Source organism: Rhinichthys klamathensis, unplaced genomic scaffold (assembly GCF_029890125.1).
Source record: "Rhinichthys klamathensis goyatoka isolate OS25496 unplaced genomic scaffold, OSU_Roscu_1.1 h1tg000232l_1, whole genome shotgun sequence".
NCBI classification, from domain to species: Eukaryota; Metazoa; Chordata; class Actinopteri; order Cypriniformes; family Leuciscidae; genus Rhinichthys; species Rhinichthys klamathensis.
The window spans coordinates 2,273,874-2,290,792 of record NW_026606756.1 but is presented as its reverse complement, the minus strand read 5'-3'; the positions used below and the strand labels follow the sequence as shown (position 1 = coordinate 2,290,792).

General features: G+C 44.6%; 1 long non-coding RNA gene across 1 annotated transcript; it reads right to left on the bottom strand.

Annotated features, from left to right (window-relative positions):
* Positions 1 to 1,243: 1,243 nt before the first annotated feature.
* On the bottom strand, positions 1,244 to 1,668 carry LOC130099609 (uncharacterized). Its single transcript, XR_008808420.1, has 2 exons — positions 1,622 to 1,668; positions 1,244 to 1,343 (listed from the first exon to the last, which is right to left on the bottom strand). It is a non-coding gene; the product is annotated as an uncharacterized LOC130099609 (long non-coding RNA).
* Between the last annotated feature and the right edge of the window lie 15,251 nt (positions 1,669 to 16,919).

Here is a 16,919-nt window from a genome sequence, read left to right as displayed (position 1 = left end):
GATTGAGGAGATTGTCCAAAGCCATCTTCAGATCCGTAAACTCTCTCTCACTATCATTCACAAGCTTCGGTAATTTTGGGATTGGAACTGGCTGGAGTGGAAGTGCTGCAGGCATTGGCCGATGAACAGGAGTTGGAGGTGGTGGCGGGTACGTAGCTGGAGAGTCATACCAGGTCTGTCCTGGAATATGTGTAGAAGGCTGAGTGACATAATACCCTGGGAACGATGATGGAGGTCGATTAGGGTCTGGCATGGTGAATGACTGCCGTGGTGGTTGGCCTGGCACAACAGTCTGTAACTGATAGGCTGGTGGCACACCAGTTGTGTAGGCTGCTGTAACTAGAGGCAGCTTCACCGATGTAACAGTACGTGGCAATGATGAGGTAAGCTGATATGAAGGACGGAAATCTGGTGTACTGAATAATGTTTGCTGATGGAGAGTTACATGTGGTGCCGGTAAATGTGAGACACCAAAGTTTGACGGAGTCGTACCATATGTAGCCATTGTCGTAGTTTGTGTCATGTGCCATGGGGCTGACTGTTGAGAAATGTCTCTGGTGGCCATAGCAGCTGGGAATGACTGGCTTGCATCCTGAATTGGGATAGATGGCGCTGCAGTAGCTTTCAGTCTGACCACAAGCGGTGACATAGCTCTAGCCTGTTCTTCATCTCGAAGTGAAGGCGAAACAGAACCACTGCTGAGTAATTCACATGCGGATGGACTGTGATATTCTCTTTGGGCTACCGGTGGACTAGAATGAATAAAGGATCTCTCAGCATCTAACTGTCTAGCAGAAACACCAGATCCATTATCAACGCTGCCCATATGACATGTAACTGGACCTGCTGCTCCATACTGCACCAGAGATAACTCACTAATAGAAAGCTGATCCACAGTCGAGACTGGCTCGGCCAGTCCACTGAGGTTTAGCTGTGCTGTTTGGTGATCCATCCTTGGCTGGTGGTATGAAGTGTCATACAGGCAATGGTCAGGTATGAGAGATTTAGGTAATGTAATGTCATAAGCTTGCAGACGTGTTGAGAGTTGACGCGCTCTGGCCTGTGGTCGTACAGGATGTGTGGTATCAGGAGAGTTATGTTGACTCTGTTGCTCCATGTCACCGTAATGAGTGTAGCTATCCGGCTTGAAGGACCAAATATTGAGGAATGTAAGGTTTGAATATAGGTAGGTGAATGCTCATCCACTACGGGGCTCCGGTAAGAAGCGTGACAGGAGACAGGGAACCGTTAAACTCTTTATAGGTTTGAATATTCAAACACAATGACATCATCCAGCTGTACTGAGTTTCGATTATATGTACAAGGTATTGAATGTGGTTTTTCTAGAATAAACAGAATACAAATATACATCAGTGTATGTCTAATAACTTTAAGTTACATAAACATAAACATAAACTCACTACTGACACGTTATTTATATATATAAACCAACGTCACATAGGATTACAGCTGCAAACATATACACGTGAATCACTGTATATAACTCTCGTATTATCATGTTATGCACAATGTAAAGTTCGGTTACACTAGCTAAATATTTGAATACAACAATGTAACAAACATACATCAACTTATAACTGTGAATAAATGAATAACTTACATTCAATCACGCACATTAACACCTGAGGAAATGTCAGAGAAAACGGCTGCTGAAAGTGAAAGTAAACACAATAGCGGAGTGCCGGAAACTAACGCTACCTAACAGCGCAGCGTATACAGTAATCATTCATAATAAAAGTCCTTCTCGTACTCTTATATAGGGAATTTAGAACAGACACCCTCACCCCTGAGCACACAGAGCTCTCGGACGACACGGTGCACCGCCCTCGGGCCGTGCACCCCTCATCCTCCTCTATCTCAGAGTCGGATGACAGTGCGTGCCGTCCCCGGACCATACCGCTCTCATCCCCCTCTGTCGCCAGAACGCTGGTCCTTCCCTGGCCTCCTCTGTCAGGGTGCGGTTGATGACCGTGCCCCCACACCGGGCCACTATGCTGTCCACGCCCTGGCCGGTCACTCCGCTTCGCTGCCCCACCCAGGGGACGTCTGTGGTTCGTATGACCCCGCTGGTGCAGTTCTTGGGAGCCTGGCTAGAGCTTCCCCATATGTCCCGCTGGGTCGCACGAACTATCAGGCTCGGCTATGCGATTCAGTTCGCGCGGTCTCCTCCCTGCTTCAGGGGAGTCCGCTTCACTATGGTCGGTGACAATGCCCCTGTCATGAGAGCGGAGGTTGCTACCCTACTAGCGAAGGGTGCGATCGAGACTGTCCCTCCAGCCGAAATGAGGTCCAGCTTCTACAGCCCCTACTTCATTGTCCTGAAGAAATCCGGTGGGTTACGGCCAATCCTGGAACTGCGAGTTCTGAACCGCTCCCTTCACAGGCTGCCGTTAACCCTCTGGGGTCTCAGGTGTTTTTGGGGTCCTTGAGATGTTTTGACATGCCCTGACATTTGTGCTTTTTTCAGTTGCTTATAAACATATTAATGGCACAGGTGAAATTAAACTCTATGTAGCACAAACAGGGCTACCATAATATGTGAGCAACATGTATGTACATGTTTGTATTTTTGAGAGAATATTGTTTATGCATGGTTATTGTAAAAACTAAAAATGTAAGTTTCTGAAATAAGGCCAAAAAACACATACTAAATATGTGCCCAGAAGACGTTTGACTAATGGATGTTGTCGCCTAGAGTTTTTGCTTTAAAATGATCTGAAAATCATCCTGCCTAATCATTCACATAAAACAATAGATTGTTTTAAATTGTGAAAAAAAAAATTGTTTGGAAAGGCAATATGCGAATGGGCGTGAACGGCCCAACCCCCCCCATGAATAATTACGTGGTTCTCACCTGAGATGACAAAGACCCGCATAATGAGCCTTTCGTTCAGGTGTGTCACACAAGAAAGAATGCAAGGACAATATATATATATATATATATATATATATATATATATATATATATATATATACATACATACACACACAAACACATATATATATATATATATATATATATATATATATATAAAATCAAAATATAAATTAAAGTCAAAAGCACATTTTTAGTCATACCTGGAAACAAATCCTGTTCAAATAGGTTATATGGGCCATTCTATAGAATTGGTTCAAAGTTAGAGTTGGAAACATCTTCCATAAATCTCTTATAAAGTTTTTTTTTTTTTTTTTTAAGTAGGCCAATACATTTTATCATACATATTTCAAAGTTAAGGATTCATTATTTTGATATAGCCTAGCTTGCATTGGAACAAACACTATAACAGTTGATTAGTTTATTTTTGACAAAACATACTATATATTTAACAGCAGAAACTGTCTAACAAAAGCTTATTTGATGACTATTTTAGAGTAAAAACTTTAAAATCTATCCAAAACTCGTCAACGAAATGTTGTCATTACAGACACTATTCTATATCGCGATTAGAACAAATCTCAGTAGGCTATAGCAATATAGTTTGGATGTGTTCATGTAAAAATAACGTTTACTAATGTAGGAGCGAGCGTGAATGAATGCACAGATGCAATGTACATCTGTAGTAAACAACATAGCTCGTCTTAGGTCATGTTCCAAAAATATTCAAGCTGGCAGTTATAAAACCTCTTATTAAGAAACCGCAATTAGATCAAAATAACTTAGCAAATTACAGACCCATTTCAAATCTTTCATTTATGTCTAAAATACTAGAAAAAATTGTGTCCGCTCAATTGTGCTCTTTCTTGCAAGAAAATGAGATATATGAAAAATTTCAGTCAGGATTCAGACCGCATCATAGCACAGAAACTGCGCTAGTTAAAATTACAAATGATTTACTTTTAGCTTCTGACCAAGGCTGTATCTCAATACTAGTTCTACTCGATCTTAGCGCTGCGTTCGACACTATAGATCACAAAATACTCTTGGATCGACTACAAAACATGGAATTAATTTCCACTGCTATGCTGATGACACTCAATTATATATTTCATCACGACCAGATGAAAACACTAACTTATCTAAATTGACAGAATGTCTTAAAGATATAAAATACTGGATGACGTGTAATTTCCTGCAATTAAATCCAGATAAAACGGAGGTATTACTTATTGGTCCAAAAAACTACCCACAAAATCTCTTACAATACAACTTTAATTTAGAAGGATGTCCTGTTACCTTATCCACTACAGTAAAAGACCTGGGTGTTATACTAGACCGAAACTTGTCTTTCGAAAATCATATTTCATATGTTACAAGAACTGCCTTTTTCCACCTTAGAAACATTGCTAAATTACGTAACATGCTATCTGTTTCTGATGCAGAAAAGTTAGTTCATGCATTCATGACCTCGAGACTAGATTACTGTAATGCTTTATTAGCTGGTTGTCCTGCATCTTCAATAAACAAGCTACAGTTAGTGCAAAATGCAGCCGCTAGAGTTCTTACTAGGTCAAGAAAATATGATCATATAACACCGATTTTATCATCTCTGCACTGGTTACCAATTAAGTTCCGTATCAATTACAAAGTACTACTACTGACCTATAAAGCCCTAAATGGTTTAGCTCCTGTGTATTTAATGGACCTTCTATCGCCCTACAATCCATCGCGTTCTTTAAGATCCCTAAATTCGAGGCTTCTGGTCATTCCTAGGATATCTAAGTCCACTAAAGGAGGGAGGGCGTTCTCACATTTAGCTCCTAAACTCTGGAATGGCCTTCCTGATACTGTTCGTTGCTCAGACTCGCTCTCCCAGTTCAAAACTAGATTAAAGACGCATCTCTTCAGCCAAGCATTCACATAATGCTTACCTTCTATTGTTGAATCAGATCGAATGCATTAATATTATGAACAGCAGCTACGCTAATTATTTCCCATCTGCTTTTCTGCTGTTATCTCGGGACGCTAGTCCCGAGGTAAATAGCGTTCGTCAGCTCCAGTTTGTATCCAGCCTCTCACGAAGACTTCTGATGCCCCAACGCCTGCGATGAGACGACTCGACGCCTGCGAAGAGACGACTCAACGCCGGCGATATGTTATGCCCTAAATTAATACATGATGATTAACTAACTATATTCTTCTATGTACTTTCTGAAATGCACTTTCTGTAAAGCTGCTTTGAAACAATATGTATTGTGAAAAGCGCTATACAAATAAATTTGAATTGAATTGAATTGAACATAGCGCGTGCATCTGTGCCATTCATTCATTCACACAGACACGCAATTCATATTTAAACAGTCTTTGTGCAGTTTACAGACACTATTCAATAACGCGATTAGAACAAAGCACTTAAGAATAAATGCCTTTCTACATCAGCTGAATCCGCTCCTTGAAATGAAACTACCAGCACTGAGGTAACTTTTCCAGGATTATTACGACAGTATTATTCCTCACAGCGCAGCAAGAGTAGGTAAAGTACAAGATTCTTATTAAACTGGATGTTTTATCCAGCTGATGTGGGCGTTTGCATGGCTTGCCTCAACATTTGCATTTGAATAGTGCGCGCTCTCCATGGGCGTATCACATTAACACTTAATAAGCTAAAATTAGCTGAAAGGAAAAAGACTGACATCTCTCTCTTTTCATACAGATTACATAAACTGAGAATATTTGTTTTTTATATAAATTACTTCATTTAAAAGAAGAGAATTTCAGCTTCATAACGAAAACTCTTTCGTCCCTGTGTGACAAGTATTTACTTAGTTACAGTACAGAGAGAAGGCAAAATTCGCATCATGTTTATTTTTCTTTATTTGACAAAAAGCAGAACACTTTTTATTGAGAGTATCCACAAAAAAATAGACACTTGACGGGATCTAATGATGTACAACACTTATATGCAAGATCAAAATCAACAGAGTAATTTGAGTCTCTTTTGCACTGATAAGGAAAAAAGTGAGCTCGTCGCGCCGGCGCGATAGCCGACCCCAGCGGGTTAGAGATGCTCACAGCCAAACACATTTTCGAATGTGTGCGGCCCCAGGATTGGTTTGCAATGATCGACCTGAAGGACGCCTACTTCCATGTCTCCATTCTCCCTCGACACAGACCGTTCCTACGGTTTGCTTTCGAGGGGCAGGCATACCAGTACGCGGTTCTCCCTTTCGGGCTAGCGCTGTCTCCTCGCGTCTTTTCGAAGGTCATCGAGGCAGACCTTGTCCCCCTTCGGAAACACGGGGTTCGCATCCTGAACTATCTCGACGACTGGCTGATACTAGCTCACTCTCGAGACCAGGTTTGCGAACACAGGGACCTAGTGCTCCGGCACCTAGCTCGTCTGGGCCTTCGGGTCAACTGGGAGAAGAGCAAACTCTGCCCCATGCAGAGGATCTCTTTTCTCGGTATGGAAATCGACTCGGTCGCCATGTCCGCGCAGCTTACGAGTGAGCGTGCGCAGTCACTGCTGACTTGCCTGAGACAATTCGAGGGCAAGAGTGCGGTTCCACTGAAACTATTTCAGAGGCTCCTGGGGCATATGGCATCTGCAGCCGCGGTAAAGCCACTCGGATTGCTTCATATGAGACCGCTTAAGCTCTGGCTTCGCGACCGAGTCCCGAGGTGGGCATGGCAACACGGCACCCTCCGAGTACCAGTTACTCTGACCAGCTATCAGACCTTCTCCCTGTGGTCGAACCTCAGTTTTCTACGGGCTGGAGTGCCCCTGGAACGAGCTTCCCGGCATGTTGTTGTCTCAACAGATGCCTCCACCACGGGTTGGGGCGCCATGTGCAATGGACATGCTGCCGCGGGCTCCTGGACAGGACCCCAGCGCCTATGGCACGTCAATTGTATTTATTTACAATTTATATTCAATTGTATACATTTATATTCCCTGAGCCCTGAACTGTGCAGCCGACGAGCTCTCACGGCTTCAGCCCCTCCCTGGAGAATGGCGACTCCATCCCCAGTCGGTTTAGCTGATTTGGGACCAGCTCGGAGACGCACAGATAGATCTGTTTGCCTCTCACGACTCGACCCATTGCGCCCTGTATTATTCCCTGACCGAGGGCACGCTCGGCACGGATGTACTGGCGCACAGCTGGCCGTGGGGCCGTAAGTATGCGTTTCCCTCAGTGAGCCTTCTTGCGTAGACCCTGCGCAAGGTCAGGGAGGACGAGGAGCAGGTCATTCTGGTCGCGCCGCACTGGCCCACCCGGACCTGGTTCTCCGAACTCATACTCCTCGCAACAGCACCTCCCTGGCCAATTCCTCTGAGGAAGGACCTCCTTTCTCAGGGACAGGGCACCCTATGGCACCCTCATCCCGATTTTTGGAACCTCCAAGTGTGACTCCTGGACGGGACGAGGCAGGTTTGAGTACCCTACCACCAGCGATGCTGGCTACCATCACTTCCGCTAGAGCGTCCCCAGGAGGTGTTCGATCAGTGTCGTGCTTTCCTTCCTTCAAGATGGATTGGAGCGAAGGCTGTCTCCCTCCACCCTCAAAGTATACGTTGCCGCTATTGCCGCTTACCATGATACAGTGGAGGGTAAGTCCGTAGGGAAGCACGACCTGATCGTCAGGTTCCTGAGAGGAGCGAGGAGACTGAATCCTCCTCGCCCTCCTCTTGTTCCCTCTTGGGACCTCTCAGTGGTTCTAACAGAGGGCTCCCTTTGAGCCTCTAGAATCAGTGTAGATTAATTTCCTGTCTATGGTACTGGTTGCACTGGCCTCCATCAAGAGGGTAGGGGACCTGCACACATTCTCCGTTGACGAAGCGTGCCTGGAGTTCGGGCTGGCTAACTCTCACGTGATCCTGAGACCCCAGCTTGGATATGTGCCCAAGGTTCCCACCACTCCCTTCCGGGACCAGGTGGTGAACCTGCAAGCGCTGCCCCTGGAGGAGGGAGACCCAGCCTTGGCACTGCTCTGTTCAGTACGTGCTCTCCGCACCTATGTAGACAGAACGCAGTGTTTCAGGACCTCAGACCAGCTCTTTGTCTGTTATGGTGGGAAGCTGAAGGGAAAGGCTCTCTCCAAGCAAAGGCTGTCTTACTGGATAGTGGACGCCATTGCTTTGGCTTACCAGCAGCAAGGTCGACCGTGCCCCCTTGGTGTGACTGCCCACTTTATATTCAATTGTATACATTTATATTCCCTGAGCCCTGAACTGTGCAGCCGACGAGCTCTCACGGCTTCAGCCCCTCCCTGGAGAATGGCGACTCCATCCCCAGTCGGTTAAGCTGATTTGGGACCAGTTCGGGGACGCACAGATAGATCTGTTTGCCTCTCACGACTCGACCCATTGCGCCCTGTATTATTCCCTGACCGAGGGCACGCTCGGCACGGATGCACTGGCGCACAGCTGGCCGTGGGGCCGTAAGTATGCGTTTCCCTCAGTGAGCCTTCTTGCGTAGACCCTGCGCAAGGTCAGGGAGGACGAGGAGCAGGTCATTCTGGTCGCGCCGCACTGGCCCACCCGGACCTGGTTCTCCGAACTCATACTCCTCGCAACAGCACCTCCCTGGCCAGTTCCTCTGAGGACGGACGTCCTTTCTCAGGGTCAGGGCACCCTATGGCACCCTCGTCCCGATCTTTGGAACCTCCAAGTGTGGCTCCTGGACGGGACGAGGCAGGTTTGAGTACCCTACCACCAGCGGTGCTGGCTACCATCACTTCCGCTAGAGCGTCCCCAGGAGGTGTTCGATCAGTGTCGTGCTTTCCTTCCTTCAAGATGGATTGGAGCGAAGGCTGTCTCCCTCCACCCTCAAAGTATACGTTGCCGCTATTGCCGCTTACCATGATACAGTGGAGGGTAAGTCCGTAGGGAAGCACGACCTGATCGTCAGGTTCCTGAGAGGAGCGAGGAGACTGAATCCTCCTCGCCCTCCTCTTGTTCCCTCTTGGGACCTCTCAGTGGTTCTAACAGAGTGCTCCCTTTGAGCCTGTAGAATCAGTGTAGATTAATTTCCTGTCTATGGTACTGGTTGCACTGGCCTCCATCAAGAGGGTAGGGGACCTGCACGCATTCTCCGTTGACGAAGCGTGCCTGGAGTTCGGGCTGGCTAACTCTCACGTGATCCTGAGACCCCGGCTTGGATATGTGCCCAAGGTTCCCACCACTCCCTTCCGGGACCAGGTGGTGAACCTGCAAGCGCTGCCCCTGGAGGAGGGAGACCCAGCCTTGGCACTGCTCTGTTCAGTACGTGCTCTCCGCACCTATGTAGACAGAACGCAGTGTTTCAGGACCTCAGACCAGCTCTTTGTCTGTTATGGTGGGAAGCTGAAGGGAAAGGCTCTCTCCAAGCAAAGGCTGTCTTACTGGATAGTGGACGCCATTGCTTTGGCTTACCAGCAGCAAGGTCGACCGTGCCCCCTTGGTGTGACTGCCCACTTTATATTCAATTGTATACATTTATATTCCCTGAGCCCTGAACTGTGCAGCCGATGAGCTCTCACGGCTGCAGCCCCTCCCTGGAGAATGGCGACTCCATCCCCAGTCGGTTCAGCTGATTTGGGACCAGTTCGGGGACGCACAGATAGATCTGTTTGCCTCTCACGACTCGACCCATTGCGCCCTGTATTATTCCCTGACCGAGGGCACGCTCGGCACGGATGCACTGGCGCACAGCTGGCCGTGGGGCCGTAAGTATGCGTTTCCCTCAGTGAGCCTTCTTGTGTAGACCCTGCGCAAGGTCAGGGAGGACGAGGAGCAGGTCATTCTGGTCGCGCCGCACTGGCCCACCCGGACCTGGTTCTCCGAACTCATACTCCTCGCAACAGCACCTCCCTGGCCAGTTCCTCTGAGGAAGGACCTCCTTTCTCAGGGACAGGGCACCATATGGCACCCTCGTCCCGATCTTTGGAACCTCCAAGTGTGGCTCCTGGACGGGACGAGGCAGGTTTGAGTACCCTACCACCAGCGGTGCTGGCTACCATCACTTCCGCTAGAGCGTCCCCAGGAGGTGTTCGATCAGTGTCGTGCTTTCCTTCCTTCAAGATGGATTGGAGCGAAGGCTGTCTCCCTCCACCCTCAAAGTATACGTTGCCGCTATTGCCGCTTACCATGATACAGTGGAGGGTAAGTCCGTAGGGAAGCACGACCTGATCGTCAGGTTCCTGAGAGGAGCGAGGAGACTGAATCCTCCTCGCCCTCCTCTTGTTCCCTCTTGGGACCTCTCAGTGGTTCTAACAGAGTGCTCCCTTTGAGCCTGTAGAATCAGTGTAGATTAATTTCCTGTCTATGGTACTGGTTGCACTGGCCTCCATCAAGAGGGTAGGGGACCTGCACGCATTCTCCGTTGACGAAGCGTGCCTGGAGTTCGGGCTGGCTAACTCTCACGTGATCCTGAGACCCCGGCTTGGATATGTGCCCAAGGTTCCCACCACTCCCTTCCGGGACCAGGTGGTGAACCTGCAAGCGCTGCCCCTGGAGGAGGGAGACCCAGCCTTGGCACTGCTCTGTTCAGTACGTGCTCTCCGCACCTATGTAGACAGAACGCAGTGTTTCAGGACCTCAGACCAGCTCTTTGTCTGTTATGGTGGGAAGCTGAAGGGAAAGGCTCTCTCCAAGCAAAGGCTGTCTCACTGGATAGTGGACGCCATTGCTTTGGCTTACCAGCAGCAAGGTCGACCGTGCCCCCTTGGTGTGACTGCCCACTCCACCCGGAGTGTGGCGTCCTCTTGGGCTCTAGTGCATGGCGCCTCGCTAACAGACATCTGCAGAGCTGCAGGCTGGCCGACACCCAACACATTGGCCAGATTCTACAATCTCAGAGTGGAGCCTGTGTCCTCTCATGTACTCGCTTCAACCAGCTAGTACCAGACCCGCGCAGGTGTCTTCGCTTGCTCGCCATTCCACTCCACGGACTGGATACGTGCGATATTTTCCTCAGGTGAGCTTCCTCCTCAAGCCCTGAGTTCCTCCAGCACTGCTGACGTCGACGCCAGTGTCCATTGCCTGCGCATTGACTAGGTGCATCCGTGTGCATGGTCCCCCCTCTGGGCGACCCCCACATGTGTATTTCCATTGTAAGCCTCTCTGAGCATGTGTCTTTCCCTTGGCAAGCCACCTTGCCACCCCTGGGGTTGAAATATTCCAACTGCAGCTGGACACCCCAGTGTTCTCCATATGCTTCCTTCTGGGTCATATGTGTATTTTCTAAGTGGCATTTCTTTGCCATTGGCTCGTTTTGTAATACTAGAAGTTGATAGGCTTTCTAAGCGAAACCCCATTCGTCATCATCCGACGTAACGTCTCCGTTCCCTACTCAGGGAACGAGGGTTACATACGTAACCAAGACGTTTCAGATAATCCTTAAATGACATGTAAAAAGAAAATAAATTGTGATTGGTCTCTATCCATGCAAATGTTGAAGCCATGCAGTTGTGGGCATTTCATGGCTAGAGTAAGCTGTTATGTGGACCATATTTATGTTTCAAGTGTGAAAATCAGTTTCCTTTCGAGTGGAACTCGATGCGAACTCGATGCTGCATCATGGCGTTGACACTATGGGAACGCTTCCGTGTAAGCCGGTGTCTGAAGCACGTGTCTAAATGTGACATTCTGATTGGATGAACGTATGGGTGAGGATGTAATGTAGACCGAAATGCGCATAGACAGCTTTTTTTGTCTTCAGAAGCCCTATGTCTGTTAAGCACGTTTGTCTTGTTTGTTTGTGAAAAATAAGTCAGGAATTATATCTGTCAACATGTCAGGGTCAAGATTTAAGTTGTGCGTCACCTTGTCCCCGCTATATTACCACAGATGACTCTCCCTGATGTGTGCAATGTATATGGGAGAGGAGCATGCTAGGTTAGTCCTCGATTGGGCTGGCTGTCAGAATTGTAAAAGATTTAATATTCATAAGCTCCAATCCCACTTGGTCCTCTTCTCGAGGGATAAGGGTCGAGCCCCTGCACCCTGTGGTTCGGGTCCCACAGCTGCTGAGGTAGCATGGCAACTTAGTCATAGTCATAGTCTTTGGTCACTACGACTTTGGTCATAACGCAGGTTGAGTTAGTGGAGGCCTGATGATCCGACGGTTGCTGATCGCATCTCAGCCTGCCTGACAGACATTTCTGGCTGGATGAAGGACCACCACCTTCAACTAAACCTTGATAAGACAGAGCTGCTTGTGGTCCCGGCCAACTTAACACTTCATCACAACTTCTCCATTCAGCTAGGATCGTCATCCATAACCCCATCAAGGTCAGCCAGGAACCTAGGAGTTGTAATTAATGATCAATTGAATCTCACAGACTACATTGCTAGAACTGCCCGGTCGTGCAGATTTGCCTTATACAACATTAGGAGGATCAGGCCCTTCCTATCAGAGCATGCTACAAAATCAGGGTTTCTGCAGGTATCTTCAAATAAAATGTAATGCTTTTTAATGCCTTTTTTAATGCCACACACGACCCATGACTAACCACAGATATTATATATATTAGTGCTGTCAATCGATAAAAAAAAAAAAAAACTTGATTAATCACACATTTTTTCTGTGATTAATCGCAATTAAAAACACTTAAATTTGTATAGGTTTACATTAGTTTATATATTTTATAATGTAATAATTTCAGTCAATCTACAAATGAATGCAGAGACAACATAAAGGCCAGTATCACTGATACTGTTACTTGTATAAATTGTATCTTCATTTTAATCAATGTTTCATCAACAAATTTGCCTGGATTAATAAATAAGAAGCAAATATAGTGGACTATATATAGTGGACTATAGTAGGCTAATCAGGACACAGAGGCGCCGGCGCGTTCACACTTCATATGAAGTGTGCATTTCTCTCTATAGGCGCGTTCACTACAGCAAAGATGGCGAGTCTGCATCGATTTATGAACTTTATCAACCATTCAAATGTTTCATGCATAATCATCATTACTTTCGCCGGTTCTTTGCATAGACAGTAAAAGAAAGGTTCTTTGTGGCAAGCTTTATTTAAGGTGTTGCGTGATATCTCTCCGTCCCCTGTGTTGACGCTTCACACTCCTGTCCAGTTGGTGGCGGTAAATGCACCTTTTAGCTGGTTTGCCAACCGCCATAAAACTCCAAAAGAAGAATAAGAATAAATGACTTCCTTTTACACTGAAATGACTTCCTTTTACACTGAAAAGTTCACGCACATCCACATATGAAATCACTCGCATATACAGGTCCTTCTCAAAAAATTAGCATATTGTGATAAAGTTCATTATTTTCCATAATGTAATGAAAAAAATTAAACTTTCATATATTTTAGATTCATTGCACACCAACTGAAATATTTCAGGTCTTTTATTGTTTTAATACTGATGATTTTGGCATACAGCTCATGAAAACCCCAAATTCCTGTCTCAAAAAATTAGCATATTTCATCTGACCAATAAAAGAAGTGTTTTTAATTAAAAAAAAAGTCAACCTTCAAATAATTATTAAACTTAAGTTTGATTTAACTCCTACGTGGCGCCTCATACATATATATATATATATATATATATATATATATATATATATATACAGTATATATATATAGTGTACAGTATTCTATCTATCTATCTATCTATCTATCTATCTATATATATATATATATATATATATATATATATAGATAGATACATAGAATACTTAAACTATATATATATATATAATATATATATATATATATATATATAGTTTAAGCCACATACACCATTCAGACAATTAACCCACGTAGCCAACACAGACAATTATACCACTCAAGTCAGTCAAAAGAGAGTGATGTGACAAAACATTGCATGTCAACAAATCATCTGCACAAAAAGACAAAGTGAGTTTTAACAGCAGATGTCAAGATGATGAGGGAAAGTTACTACACATAGTTAATTGCTGTCTGCCTTTTACCGTCGATTTCTGGCTGTCAGACTGCATTTGAGATTTTATGGCGTTGATTGATTGTAGCAACCCAACTTAAATACATTTTTACAAACGCTGCAAAATCCTTCTTTATTTTGACCACCAACGGGCTGCAACCATGTCCTAAATTGTTTGTCTTCCAGCCACATCTGCTGGAATTCGCACTTTCCCATTTTTCTGGTCTATAGTTTTATTCCTGTTGTTCCTGCTGTTCAAAATTACCCGCGTCACCTCCGCATCAGGCAATTTTGCTCTGGCCGGAAGCAATTACCAAACTGGTTCAAACTGGTTTATCACACTAACGTACATATTTTACGACAGCAAATAAAAATTATTAATTATGAAGGCTATATTCAAATAAATTTATAATATAAAATTTTCTTCAAAACTATCTACATTTTTAATGCCTGGATTAAAATGTAATGCTTTTTAATGCCATTTAAGGCCTTAATTTTAGCAAAATCCATTTAATGACTTTTAATGCTTTTTAATGCCCCGCGGAAACCCTGACAACTCCTTGTCCAAGCGCTTGTTCTATCCAGACTGGACTATTGTAATGCTCTCCTGGCTGGTCTTCCAGCTTGCACTGTCAAACCTTTGCAACTGATCCAAAATGCTGCAGCTAGAGTGGTCTTTAATGAGCCGAAGAGAGCACACGTCATTCCTCTCCTCACAAAATTGCACTGGTTGCCAGTTGCCGCTCGCATCAAATTCAAGTCACTGACGTTTGCCTACAGAACAACCACTGGCTCTGCTCCCTTTTACCTAAACTCATTACTTCCGACTTATGTGCCATCCAGAAACTTGCGCCCTGCAAGTGAACATCGTCTTGTGGTGCCATCGCAAAGAGGCACAAAATCTCTTTCTCGGACCTTTACCTTAACTGTTCCCTGCTGGTGGAATGATCTGCCTAACTTAGTCCGTAGCCATTTTTAAGAAACTGCTGAAGACGCATCTTTTTCGGCAGCACTTGATCCATTAATACTAACACTTTCTCTTCTATTCTATATCTATTCATAAAAAATAAAAATAAATAAAATGACATGTAGCCTACTGCGTTAGATTAAACTGAGAAGAGTCATAGCACTTGCATATTGTTGTCCTACTGTTAGTTTAACTGCTTCTATTGTTCTCATTTGTAAGTCGCTTTGGATAAAAGCGTCTGCTAAATGAATAAATTTAAATGGAGGCAGAGTTTGAGACAGATGAGACTCTCCGCTGACTCAGAGGACCTCATTCTGGATCCTGAAGCTAGCTCTGTGAATTCTTCGGACCAGAATGAGGGACTCTGAGGGGTTGGATCCAGATAAGCAGACGGGTGCTTCGGCAGAGCAGGTTCCAGATATAGCTACCAGATAGTATTCTCTCCAGATCCTTCAGATTCAGAGGGCCATGCTTGTGGACTCTTTTCTTCAGCTAATCCCAGAGTTTTTTATGGGGTTAGGGTCAGGGGTCTGCTATGTCCATGGCAAAACCTTCATTCTGTGGTCAGTGAACAACTCTGTTGTTTATTTTTAGATTTGCTTTGGATCATTGTCTTTCTAGAAGATCCAGCTATGGCCAGTTTAAGCTTCCTGACAGGGTCAGTCAGGTGTTGATTTAATATCTGCTGGTACTTGATTGAGTTTATGTACAGTGTATCCCAACAAATTGCCCAGGGTCTTTGGAAGACAATTAGCCCCACAGCCTTAAATACCCACCACCATACTTCACAGCAGGGATGAGTTACTTTTCTACATTGCCATGTTTCTGTCTACCTCTGATGTTTTTTGTAGGTGCATGAGATTTTTATTTAAAGTCACCAAAGGCTTTTTTATTTTGCAACCTTGCCAAAGTTGTTGTGGTTATATAGGTGAGGTTTGATCATAGTTTTGGAGACTTTATGACCAACAAGACCCAACTACCATCTGCAATTCTCCGAGTTTGATCCTTACAGTTTGTTTGGCAACTCAAACCATCCTCCTCAGTGTGTGTGGGTCCAATATAGACACACATCCTCTTCCAGTCAGATTGTTACCATCTCTAGTTGATTTAAACTTCTTAATTATTGCCCAGATATTGGAAATTAGTATTCCAAACAATTTTCTTATCGCCATTTGATGATTTGTGCAGCTCAACAACCTTTTGTCACATGTCACTGTATTCTCAGGTCTTTCCCATAGTGATGGATGACTATATGAATGTGGCCTGTGTGTCATATATTCAGAGTCCAGTGGACCAGGAAGTCGTGACTTATTACTTAATCATTAAGGTGAACTTAAAAACATACTTTATGAATGAGAATATACTTCAGTTAGATTTGTACTCATGAGAATATGTTGGGGTCCCAATAATTTTGTTAAACATACTTTGGAGAAAAACATATTTATTTTATTTATTCCCACATTTATATTTTGTGTAAATTAACTTCATTTAGACAGAAAAACTTCCATAGCATCAAAGCCATGACACAGCGTCTCATTCCCCTACAAACGCAACCTGAGTCATTTGAGTCATTTTAGTCATATTGTTGTAATACATTTGCATATTTGAAAAATTGCTCTCACAAAATTTGAATACCTGCTGAAAGAAAGCTGCAGTAATATTAGAATATTACACTTTCCGTATAAGGATGCAATCCGTGGTTCCTGGATAGTGTAGGGGATCAGAGCAGAGGCAGAGAAGAGATAATGAAAGTTAAAAGCAGAGACAGAAGACAGATTTTTCACAACAAAGATGTAAGCTCCGACTGATAACATCAAAAACCCTGTACTGCTGTGGGAATTTTCCTATCTCAAGGACTCCCTGGTGTGTAAGTAATTGGCAGTTGTAAACTGGTAGAAAAAAGGATCAAATTTAGCAATAATAGAAAGAGACAGCAGAAAGAGAGACACAGAGAATTGTCATTTCTTGACGTTCAAAATTGAGACACCCATGTTCATGCACACACAGGCCTAAATTAAGTTGTGAACATATAAGGTGGGTGTTTTCGTTACATTAATGGAGAAACACACTCAATCAAAGTTGTTTTTCTACCCTAATAACACAAAACAGCACAGACGCACACTTGTCATCAAATAGACTCCC